The sequence below is a fragment of the Lycorma delicatula genome, chromosome 5 (genome assembly GCF_047948215.1).
Source record: "Lycorma delicatula isolate Av1 chromosome 5, ASM4794821v1, whole genome shotgun sequence".
In the NCBI taxonomy this organism is placed as follows: Eukaryota; Metazoa; Arthropoda; class Insecta; order Hemiptera; family Fulgoridae; genus Lycorma; species Lycorma delicatula.
Genome location: NC_134459.1, coordinates 179,783,596 through 179,796,452, shown reverse-complemented (window position 1 = coordinate 179,796,452; position 12,857 = coordinate 179,783,596). Strand labels below are relative to the sequence as shown.

The 12,857-nt window shown below is 31.1% G+C and overlaps 1 protein-coding gene across 6 annotated transcripts in view; it reads left to right on the top strand.

The window, feature by feature from the left end:
• Positions 1-115: 115 nt before the first annotated feature.
• htk (AT-rich interaction domain hat-trick) overlaps positions 116-12,857 on the top strand; it is a 176,261-nt gene continuing 163,519 nt past the window's right edge. For all 6 annotated transcript variants that reach the window (XM_075367666.1, XM_075367665.1, XM_075367664.1 and 3 more), the window contains exon 1: positions 116-268. The gene's annotated coding sequence lies outside the window, so the exon portion shown is untranslated. The remainder of the gene's footprint in view (positions 269-12,857) is intronic.

Below are 12,857 nucleotides of genomic sequence, written 5' to 3'. Positions count from 1 at the left end.
TAAGAAAGTTTTCAAGATGTCATTTTTTTAATATCTTGTTTTTTGAACCATCTCAGCAACGACGACTTTATGAAATGACGTAAAATATTCACGGCTAGTTTGATTAAACTTCGAAGGATCTTCATTCACAGTAATGTAACGTCAGATCTGACCAATAGAAAAGCTGAAATTTCTAGTTTATATTTTGCTTGCGGAAAGGGTTCGTATAGCTGTTTTGCTTTTCTGACTTGATATCGGTCTTTCTATGGATGTTTACACAGATAGACAGGTAAGGGTTCTTATTTTTTATCTGCATCATCGAATAAGATAGGTTTCGTGGTTAATATTGTATATATATTACTGTAAATGATTGATAAGTTTGAGAATCATTGTATCAAATAGTAATGGATTTTCTCAAAATGTTATCCTAATGTGTTTACTTTATTTACTGGAAACGTTGAAACCTTTTTAACGTAGTATTTTCAAATTATGTTTGTTCGATCATTCGTTAATGGAGTTGTGATAACTGATACGTTTGTTTTCAGAATCGGACGACGTTGGTGGAATATATAAACCAGATTGTTGTTCCATGTATCTTTATATACGTGTGTATATGTTTTATTTTTAAAATATATGATTAGTTTCATCTTGAGAGAATGTTTAATTTATAAGATCTAAGAGTACATTTTTCATAATATTTCTAGTGTATTATATTTACGTTTACAATTAAGTTAATTTAGGCCATATTTTATCGATTAAAAAAAAAAATAATAAATAAATTAGTAGTCTTATTGGCAGATATTTCTCAAAAGATATTCATAATAATTAACAAATACCCCCCAGAGTATGTGAATGAGTTGGGAAAGGAATTAAGGAGTTGTTGATTATCTTAAAGGCAATACATTTAGACTTGTTTATTCATAGAAAGATGTATTGATATGGTTTGATTGGGAAGTAGATAAAGTTTAGGTAAATACTATTTAGAATAGCTACATATTAATATATATTCAGGTGCTAATTAAATTATTTTTAAACTTGACTAATGCTTACAATTAAAATCAAGAAGCATAGTTTAGCCATGATTTAGTTACTGTTTGTAGGCATTAACTACATATAATTTATAAATAAATATATAAACTTTATTTCTGCTAAGAAATCGGTAATATTCTAATTTCTTTTTTTTTGTAGTAGTGTCAATGTTAAAATGTACAATTTATGTCTTAAGAACAGAATAGAATGATCAACGGTTTGTGAACCTTAGGTCCTGTGGTTATTTTTGTAAATTTAATTGATAAGGACTTCGTAGTCAGGTATAGCTGCACCCTCAAGTTATATGTAATAAATTTGAATGTTTTCAAGTAATGAAAAAATCTTTTTATCGATATAATTTTGAGGCATTGAACGTAACACCTTTGTTACTAGTTCACCTTTCTGAAAGTGCCCCATAGTCTTCCTCTGGTTATCTTCTATAATTTTGATGATACCCCCATTCCTTTCTTGATAATAACCAGAGCAGTAAAGGAGCATTTTATTTTAATACAGGAAAATATTACTCCAATAACAGAAGCTCTCATAGAACTAATGATTGTAAAACCTGCGGTATCCCATGTATTTGACTTTTAAGATCTTACCAGTCTTGTTGAATATGCCGTAGCCTAGATTCCGATGGTTTTACTATTTGTCTGCAGTAGTTGAATCACCGTGTTCAATAGAGATTGTTGAATAAATTCAATTGAGATTATTCAGATTTGTTCATCGAGGTGCATGTTCAAAGTTCTGTAGAAAATCTTAATAAAGAAGTCTATTTTTAAATGTTCCTGAGTCTATTTCTACTCTAGTGTGTGCACAAATCTAGATAAGAAATGAGTAAAATTGAAAATTAATATACTAGAATTTGTGGAGACTGTTGTAAATCATTGCTATGTAATTTATTCTAGGTAAATATTGTGATAACTTAAATTTTGTGCTATAACTATGTAGAAGGAATTTCTTTAGGTCCCAATATATATCAGAATTTTTTTTCATTTTAATTATTTTACTTTCTTTATGGGTTGTAAAAGACAGAGGAGGAAGCTACAGATTTTTCACTGTTGCCTTTATAAAGCTGTGATAAACTAGTACAATTCCTAGCATCAGTAGCTCCTGCTTGAAATTTACCTATGTGTCACTTGTTACTTCAAATTTGAGTCTTGAAGCTTTTCTCACATTGTAGTGCACACTTGCACATGTAATGGACATAATATTGTATGAATATTTAACAAAGGATATCATTCTTAATCCTAACGTTAATTTTTAGTATAAGAAATAGAGAGATTTCTATATGTTTCCTGAAATATATCACATCTTTCATAAATGTTAGCAGTTATTCTTTAAGAAATAAAACTGATTTTAAGATTGAAAGAACAAAAAAAATAGCAAAACAAATATCATTGTTACAATGGATTTAAATTATTTAATGGTATGCTAAGAGAAGTAAAAGATGAAGTGTATAATAATTATGTGAGTGAACATTGAATAATCACGTAATGTGCAAATTGGGAATTAAAGTAATTTTTATTAATTTGATAAATTATTAATATTACGAGGGTTTTCTGATAGGGATGATGTTATGGTTAAGACTTATTTAGTATTTTAGGTTTGTCTGTGACACAGAGTAAGTCAACTTTAAAACCATTCCAGATAGAATTACAATTACCTTGCCCTTTCAGGGCAAGGTAATTGTCAACTACTTTACCTTTTGACAAGAAATAGAATTTCAACCCCTTCTTGAGGGGTGGACCAGGGGTTGTAACTCAAATATTAAAATGGTTACACCCTTGGTGTATTACATCATTTTAAAGATTTCTTTAAGACACGAAAAATGGTGTAAATAAAAGATTGGTGTGATATCTGTGTCCAAAATGGAAGCAAAATGAAGTTTGGATTTTGAAAAACTTAGTTTGATAAGTTAAGGAACTGTTACTGCAAATAAGTAAATTTATAAAAATTTGATTAAATGGATATTATCAAATAGATTTATTTAGAAAAAATAGCAAACTTTATACTTAATAAATATATATATATATATATTTCTGTCTTCATTCATTTGACTGGTTTGATGCAGCCCTCCAAGATTCCCTATCTAGTGCCAGTTGTTTCATTTCTATATACCCTGTCCTACATCCCTAACAGTTTGTTCTACATATTCTAAATGTTGCCTGCCTGCACAAGTATTCCTATCTACCTGTCCTTCCAGTATCAAAGCGACTATTCCAGGATTCCTTAATATGTCGCCTATAAGTCTGTCTCTTCTTTTAACTATATTTTTCCAAGTGCTTTTTTCTTCATCAATTTGCCGCAACACCTCTTTGTCACTTTACTCACCCATCTGATTTTTAACATTCTTTATAGCGCCACATTTCAAAAGCTTTTAATCTCTTCTGCCCAAGTATTCTAATCGTCGAAGTTTCATTTCCATATAAAGGTACGCTCCAAATATTTACTTTCAAAAATGTTTTCCTGATGATTAAATTAATTTTTGATGTAAGCAAATTATATTTCTGACTGAAAGCTTGTTTTTCTTGTGTTATTCGGCATTTTATATTGCTCCTGCTTTCATCCATCTTTAGTAATTCTACTAAATATATTAAAGATTTTTCTTTAGTAATTCTACTTCCCAAATAACAGAATTCTTTACCTCTATAATCTTTTTTCTTCCTATTTTTATATTCAGTGGTTCATCTACATTATTTCTACTACATTCATTACTTTCATTTTGTTCTTGTTTATTTTCATGTGGTAGTTTTTTCGTAGGACCTTATCCATGCCATTCATTGTTTCTTCTAAATCTTTTTTACCCTTGGCCAAAATTACTATATCATCAGCAATTTGTAGTATCTTTATTTTTTTATCTTGCACTCTTACTCCGAATCTAAATTATTTTTTAACATCATTAACTGCTAGTTGTATGTAAAGATAGTAACTGAGATAGGCCAGCCTATCTCCCTATCTTGCCAGCCTCCCTTTTTTACTATGTCTTCATTTTTATGTTCTTTGATTATTACTGTTGCAGTTTGGTTTCTGTAAATGTTAGCTGTTCTTCTATCTTTATACTGGAACCCTAAATGTTGTAAACTGCTGAACATTTTGTTCCAGTCTATGTTATCAAATGTCTTCTCTAAATCTACAAATGCTATGTTGATTGGCTTTTCTTTGATCTTCTTTCTACTATTAATCTAAGCGCTTGCCCCTACACTTTTCCTGAAACGAAATTGGTCTTCTAACACTTCTTCCACTCTCCTCTCAATTCTTCTGGACAGAATTCTAGTTAAGATTTTTGATGCATGGCTAGTTAAGCTAATTGTTCTATATTCTTCACATTTATCTGCTCCTGCTTTCTTTGGTATCATGACAATAACACTCTTTTTGAAGTCTGATGGAACTTCCCCATTTTCATAAATATTACACACCAGTTTGTGTAATCTATCAATTGATTCCTCGCCTGCACTGCGCAGTAATTCTACAGGTATTGCATCTATTCAAAGAGCCTTTTTGCAATTCAAATTATTTAATACTCCCTTAAATTCAGATCTCAGTCTTCTTCCTCTATAACACCATTTTCTAATTCATTTCCTCCATATAACTCTTCAATATATTCCACCCACCTATCGACTTTGCCTTTTGTATTATATATCGGTGTACCATCGTTGTTTAACACATTATTAGATTTTAATTTATGTACCACAAAATTTTCCTTAACTTTCCTGTATGCTCCTTCTATTTTACTAATGTTCATTTCTCTTTCCACTTTTCTTTAATCCAATCTTCTTTCACTAGTTTGCACTTCCTGTTTATAGTATTTCTTAATTGTCGATAGTTCCTTTTACTTTCTTCATCACTAGCATTCTTATATTTTCTACGTTCATCTATCAGCTGCTATATATCGTCTGATCCAGGGTTTTCTACCTGTTCTCTTTGTTCTGCATAAGTTTGCTTCTGCTGATTTAAGAATTTCCCTTATAACATTCTCCCATTCATCTTCTATATTTTCAATCCTATCTTTTTTATTCGGATCTCTTGCGATGTCCTCCCCAAAAATCTTCTTTACCTCCTCTTCCTCAAGCTTTTCTAAATTCCACCAATTCATCTGACACCTTTTCTTCAGGTTTTTAAACCCTAGTCTACATTTCATTAACACTAAATTATGACCGCTATCAATGTCTGCTCCAGTATATGCTTTGCAGCTGACGAGTTGATTTCTAAATTATTGCTTAACCATGATATAATTTATCTGATACCTTGCAATATCACCTGGCTTTTTCCATGTGTATATTCTTCTTTAAATTAGTCTTCTCCCAACACTTCTTCCACTCTCCTCTCAATTCTTATGTACAGAATTGTAGTTAGATTTTCGTTGCGTGAGTAGTTAAGCTAATTGTTCTGTATTCTTCAAATTTATTTGCTCCTTGTTTCTTTGGTATCATCACAATAACACTCTTTGATGGAGCTTCCCCTTTTTCGTAAATACTACACACCAGTTTGTATAATCTATCTATCGCTTCCTCACCTACACTGTGCAGTAATTTTGCAGGTATCCTGTCTATCCCAGGAGCCTTTCTGCCATTCAAATCTTCTAATGCTTTATTAAATTCAGATCTCAATATTGTATCTCCCTTTTCATCCTCTTTGACTTCCTTTTCTTCCTCTATAACACCGGTTTTTAATTCTTTCCACCATATAACTCTTCAATATATTCCATCCACTTATCGACCTTTTCTTTTGTATTATAAATCGTTGTATCATCTTTATTTAACACATTAGATTTTAATTTATGTACCTCAAAATTCTCCTTAACATTTCTATATGCTCCATCTACTTTTATTTTACCAATGATCATTTCTCTTTCCGCTTCTGAACACTTTTCTTTAATCCACTCTTCTTTTGCTAATTTGCAGTTCCTGTTTATACTATTTCTTAATTATCGATAGCTCCTTTTACCTTCTTCATCACTACCATTTTTATACTTTCTTTGTTCATCCATCAACTGCACTATAACCTTTGATATCCAGGGTTTTCTACCTGTTCTCTTTGTTTCGTATAAGTTTGCTTCTGCTGATTTAAGAATTTCCTTTTTAACATTCTCCCATTCATCTTCTATATTTTCTATCATATCTATTTTACTCAGATTTCTTGCGATGTCCTCCCCAAAAATCTTTACCTCCTCTTCCTCAAGCTTCTCAAAATTCCTCTGATTCATCTGACACCTTTTCTTTAGGTTTTTAAACTCAAATCTACATTTCATTATTACTAAATTATGGTCGCTATCAACATCTGTTCCAGTATATGCTTTGGAGTCAAGGAGTTTATCTCTAAATCTTTCAGTAAGATGGTCCCCTCTTTCATTCCTTTTGCCCAGCCTGTATTCACCCACAAAATATTTCTTTCTTGCCTTTTCCATATCTTGCATTCCAATTTTCAACTATTATTAAATTTTCATCCCCTTTTATGTGTTTAATTACTTCAATTTCTTTGTAAATGCCCAACCTCATCATTATTATGGGCACTTGTAGGCATAGGTTAATGATCGATGTTGGCTTAGGTTTAGCTTATTTACTAACTTCATTTTAATATATGCCCTCCTTCTGTTTTTTGACAGTGTGCCAGTCACTTGTAAAAGGATGATACTGCATTATTCAATGATTCCCTAGTGATATTTTGTGCTGATTCCCTAATTTTATTTTTTAAATCATCGATATCTTGTGGCTTATTATGATAAAGAATACTTTTTAAGTGGCTCCATAGGAAGTAATAATCAGCGGTCACAAGTCGGATGATCTCACTGGCCATTCTATTTGACCTCTTCAGCCAATCCATCTGCCAAGAAAAAATGTATTTAAAATTTCACTTACCTGAAGACCAAAATGAGGCTGGGCACCATCTTGTTGAAGCCAAATGTTTTGGAAGTTAAGGCCAACAATGTTTTGAATGTTAGGAATGATATGATTGAGAGGCAAACCGTTTTATTTTACTGTGTTTAAATTTTCATCAATAAATATAGGCCCTAACAATACTTGCCCATACATTTACTTTGACTGGATACTGTGTGTGTGCCTCACAATACCATTGTGGATTAATATCAGTTAAGTATTAACAGTTACAGCGATTTACATTGCCATTTAAAAAAAAAAGTATGATCTCATCATTAAAAATAATGTTTTTTTAATAAATTAGGTTTACAGGTATTGTTCATCATAATTTCGCAGAAGTCAACTATTTTATCATAGTCATCTTCATTAAGTTCTTGCACCAGATGAATTTGAAGTGTTTGAAATTTCACTTTTTAATGTTCGAATCACTGAACTTTGGCTAATTTTATGTTCTTGGGCTTTCGTTCAAGTTGAGGAATGAGAATTCTGAATAAATTCTTGCATAATCTGTAATAGTTTGTTATTATTTGTTGCAGATTTAGGCCTCCCTGGTTTTGCCTGTATTATTAATACTGCCTGTTTCTGACTCATTTCCATCAAACCATCAAATTTGTTTGATGGGTTTTGGGCACTGTAACTTTTGAATTAGAGTTATGGTTAATTGTTGCATTGTACAATTCACAGATTTCATTATATGACCCAACTCTATCGACAAAGCCCCTCATCATTAAAAGTGTGACCCTTTCCTGTTCACCGACATGTTGATAACAATGTTAGCAAGTAGAACAAAAAAAATTAATTCAGTAAAGAACTATTAGAAAAAGGTAAAAAAGATGTAAATAACAAAAGTGGCTTACAAATGTGATAAAGGTGGACAAAATCAGTTATCCAACTGCTGATAATAAATTCTCATAAGAAACTAACAGTGTACTTATGAATTGCTGAAAATGGAATATTAGACAATAATGAAGTAAGCTTCATTTCTGCTACAGTGGTAAAAGAGATCATTAATAATCAGTTGATCAGCATGATTAAATGATAATATCTTTATTTATTTATTCAATAAATTGGAACAAAAACAATTTTTTTTTACACAAAAGTAAAATTTTTTAAAATTTAAATTTAAATTAAAAATTAAATTAAATTAGGTTAAATTTTAATTTAATTCAGTTTAATTTCTTTTTATTTAATTTTATTATTTGAACTTCAAGATTTAGTAATTTTCAAAATCCAAACTTTATTTTGCCACCATTATTGGTACAGTCATCATACCAACTTTTTATGTATACCATATTGCTTGTCTTAAAGAAACCTTAAAATTGATGTATTAAGTAAGGTGTGTTACCTTTTAAAATATTTCAATTGCAATCCTTGGGTCACCCCAAAGAACGGGTTGAAATCCTATTTTTGTCAAAAGTAAAATATTTGACCAATACCTTATCTGAAAGTTACAGTATTCAATCTGGAACGGTTGTAAAGTTGAGTTTACATATTTTTTACTCTCTATATAAACATATGTTAAATAACTGAAATTGTTTAATGAAGCTCTTAATCAATTAGTCTTATTGCAGGAAAGAATTAGTGGATTTAATAAAACTACAGAATTTTGAAGAAATATCATAATTTGCTAGTTATATTTCACTCTTTAAAAGAGTGAAATATTTTAGGTCCTTTTGTAGTGAGATTTGCATTTATCTTTTGAAGATGATGCACATCAATATCATAATATGGTTAAGAGTTTTGAAGCTTTTAAAAAAAAGTAGGCATTTCATCTTTTATTGTTAAATCAAAGATTTTAGGTTTTATGCAATTCTAACAAAAACAGCATGTGGTTGAGATGCTTCTTTATTGGAGGAATTATGATGTCATTGAAGAAGCAGTGTTTTTCTTCCATAACTTGTAAAAGGTCAATACATTGCTGTAGAGCAGGGGTGACTTTTACACAATACATTAATTTGTTCATTTGGTAAAGCTTCTGCCAGTACTTAATATCTAAAGAAGAGAGTTATCATTCTTCATTTGAATATGTAAGTAGGCATTTCTGTAATCAAAAGTAGGAAAATATTTTTCGATATTCATTTGGATGAATATTCTTTGATCTGTGGTATTGGATTCCATTCATTCTGTCATTTTATTTAATATAGTACATACAATTGGGTGTTACAACATGAGAATGCCATTCTTAATCATTTTGTTTGATGACAGAATTATTATGATTTCAAAGATTTCTTTTTGAACCTTTTGTTTCATAGAAATAACATGTTAGTTTTCTTTTACCTGACTGCCTTAAACTTGTTATACACAAGCTAACTAGTGGCTTAAATAATGCAATTATTATCTACCTGATTAAAGTTTTCTTTAAAGATCAAGTTATCTCCAAAAGTATTTTATTCATGCCCTTATTTTATATTTGATCTGCTGTCATGAAAATTCAGTAGTATCGCCCCAATTTAGTAAAATCTGTGTATGATGTGCAACGTAAAGCAGCCTCTAGTCTAATTCTTTATTAAAAGCATAGTGCCATTAACTTCAGTATTTGTAGTGAATTTTTTCTGCACTTCCCTTCAAAAACATAAAGACTCCATGAGCGTTCACCTAATCATCTGTTTTGTTTTATATTTGGTCCGTGCAGTTGTCTGTATATTACATTGTGTTTATATAAAAAACCGTAGAGATTTGACCAAGCTTCTTACATGTTAGCAGTAGTCATTAATGAATTTATATGCAATGTTCATGTGTTTGATACATACAGTGACAGCACATTCTTAGAGCCTCAAAATTTCTCAATATGAGCTGAAGATTTGACTGCTGAAAATTTTTATTTGATGAAAGATATACTTTCATCAAATAAAAATTTCATGATGGGAAGTTTTTAACCGCTTAATATATTCTATTCTTGATTGTCATTTGAGATTTATGACTTCAATTTCAGGCAATCTGTTTGAATGACTTTTCTTTTGAAGCAATACAGTATGCCCTCATCTTTCATCCCTCAAATAAGTTGTAACCACAGAAATACATTGCTCCCTCCCATCTGCATTGGAAATTGCAGCCTATTTTCAGTTGTTTCAGTGATTCCAGTTTAGCTGTAACTGATAAGTTATTGAATTTATATCTGTAGATTAGTTATACTTCCAAATTGTTGATATTATTTAATTTTTCCTTAAAATATTAAATTAGTCCCAAATAGCTGATTAGTTTTCTGTTCTAATGTCAATATTTTAGATAAAAAATTGCAGGATTCTACTTCGCAATAAGTTATAAATATGTTTTCTTTTATGTCCCTCTTTCTTTATTTAATCTTATCTACACCTGCAGTGATAATTCACAATTCAAAAATTTTAGCAGATATTATTTGAGCTAATATTTAGGTACATGTTGGACAAGATGCAAAACATTCAGGGTTATTTAAATAATATTACTTAAAATTGATTGAATAATATTGATTCTGTAAAAGAAAATCCTTTAATTGCTTGTTAAATAAATTGGTGAGAAGTTCTTTTAAATGTTAAGTAATTTATTAAAAATGACAACTTAAGAATAATAAGGCCCTTTCTTAAAAGCTGAAGTATTATGTTGAGTTACGTAACACACTTCTGTTGCCTGGTTTAATAGTTTTGAGATTGATTTTGTTGCTTTTAAAAGAATAAGTGACTTCTTTTTATCAAAGATTACACATTCATAAATATAATTACACAGACAGATAACACTTTTAATATTCTGATTGTTTTGTCTATGCGATTCATTCTTAGGGGACCAAACAATGATCTAACACCCATTTTTGTATCTTGAAACCTTGTTCTGATGGAGCTCCTAGAAATGTTATACTACATATGTGATTATATGTAAGCATAATACATTAAATAACTATGAAAAGGTTAACTTTTTATTGAAGCACTTCAAAGCAAAACAATATAGATTGATTTTGTTACAAACAAAGCCAATTTGATATCATTCCAAGAGAATTTGTCATTTAATAAAACGCTCAGGAATTTTTTTTTACGGACAACAAATATACTGTGAAAATTCTATCCCTACAATTAGCATTATAGTGTTTACCTGAGAAGCGCAATTCAGAGTTTTTTCCATACTTAAGGATACATGGTTACAGTCCATCCAGTGAATAATACTCTGAACTTCTATCATATTATTTTCAAGCCATTTTAACTAACTATCGTTGTGTCATCTTCAAAGAGGGTAACAACGAATGATTTAGAGATTTTAAGTGTGTGTCTACATGTATTATATATATATAAAATATATAGAAATACAATATAATATATATAGAAATATATGTAATATATAACATATTCAAATGAAGAATGATAATTCTTTTCTTTAGATATTAAATACTGGCAAGAGCTTTACCATATATTAGGGTAAGTCAATTATTATCCGCAATGTAGTTCTATTGCAATACAAGAAACTTACTGTACATCATTTTTCAACATAGTCCCCTTGCATTTCAATGCACTTGATCCATCACTGCACAAGCTTCATGATGCCCTCATAAAAGAGGGTTTTCGGTGGAGCTGTGAGCCAGGAATTTACTGCTTCTTTTACTGTTTTTTCTGAGGTAAATCGACGGCCCCTTAATGCCTCTTTGAGTGGACCAAACGAGAGATAGTCAGAAGGGGCAAGATCAGGACTATACGGAGGATGAGCCAGTAGTTCAAAGTTGAGTTTCTGGAGTGTTTCAGCAGTGTGGGTAGCAGTATGTAGACGAGCATTGTGCAACAACACAGCTTTCGACAGCAGTCCTCGGCATTTGCTTTGAATTACAGGCTTCAGCTTGGCAGTAAGCACCTCACTGTAACGCGCACTATTTATTGTCGTGCCCCTTTCCTCATAATGTTCCAGTACTAGGCCTTGTTAGTCCCAAAAAACCGTGAGCATCAGTTTTCCTACGGACGGTTGGGTGTTGAACTTTTTTTTGCATGGCGAATTTGGATGTTTCCATTCCATATTCTGCCGTTTACTCTCCGGTTCGTAATGATCGATCCATGTTTCATCACCAGTGAAGATTCTGTCTAACAAGATGTCCCGTTTGTTACTATAGCGATCCAAGTATTTTTGGCAGATGCCCAAGCGCGTTTGTTTATGCAACTGTGTGAGTTGTTTTGCGACCCATCTTGCACAGACTTTATGAAACCCAAGTCTGTTGTGGATGATTTTGTAGGCAGAACCGTGACTAATTTGCACACGATGTGCCACTTCATCGATAGTTATTTGTCTGTCTAAGAAAACCATGTTACGTACACGCTCAATGTTTTCCTCATTCGTAGCAGTAAACAGTTGTCTGGCTCCTTCGTTGTGCGACCATTTTTGAATTTTTCAATCCATTTCTAGACATTCCCTTGCGGCAAAGCACTGTTCCCGTACTGTACCAAAAGTCTTTGATGAATTTTGACCCCTGATACACCTTCTGACCACAAAAAAACGGATCACTGAACGTTGCTCTTTGGTGCAAACAGAAAGCAGAGCAGCCATGGTTAACGGCAGGGCAGTGATAATGGAATTAACCTAGCAGCATCAAACCTGCACAGACATAACAATTAAACCATGCATGTGTCATCTACGCAATACGATAGTACTACCAACATAAACAAAAATATAACTAAATTGCAGATAATAATTGACTTACCCTCGTGTATATATGTATATATATATATATTTCAAGTGTGTGAATATATACGTAGAGTAAAATATAAAAACAATGAACTTATAATTAATGAACAAGTGATAGTAAAAAACAATGACTAGGAATTATAAATTCCTAGTCACAGGAATTATAAAGATGGTTATTAGGGATGTAGTATAAAGTTGTTATTGATGTTTAAAAAATATGTTCAAATATGGTACTAAAACATTAGTTTCACATACTAGTAGATTGTACTAAAAGTAGCATTGTAGTTAATTTTATTTTAAGTATAAAGTTTTTTTGCAATAATTTGTCTAATTTATTTTAAATTA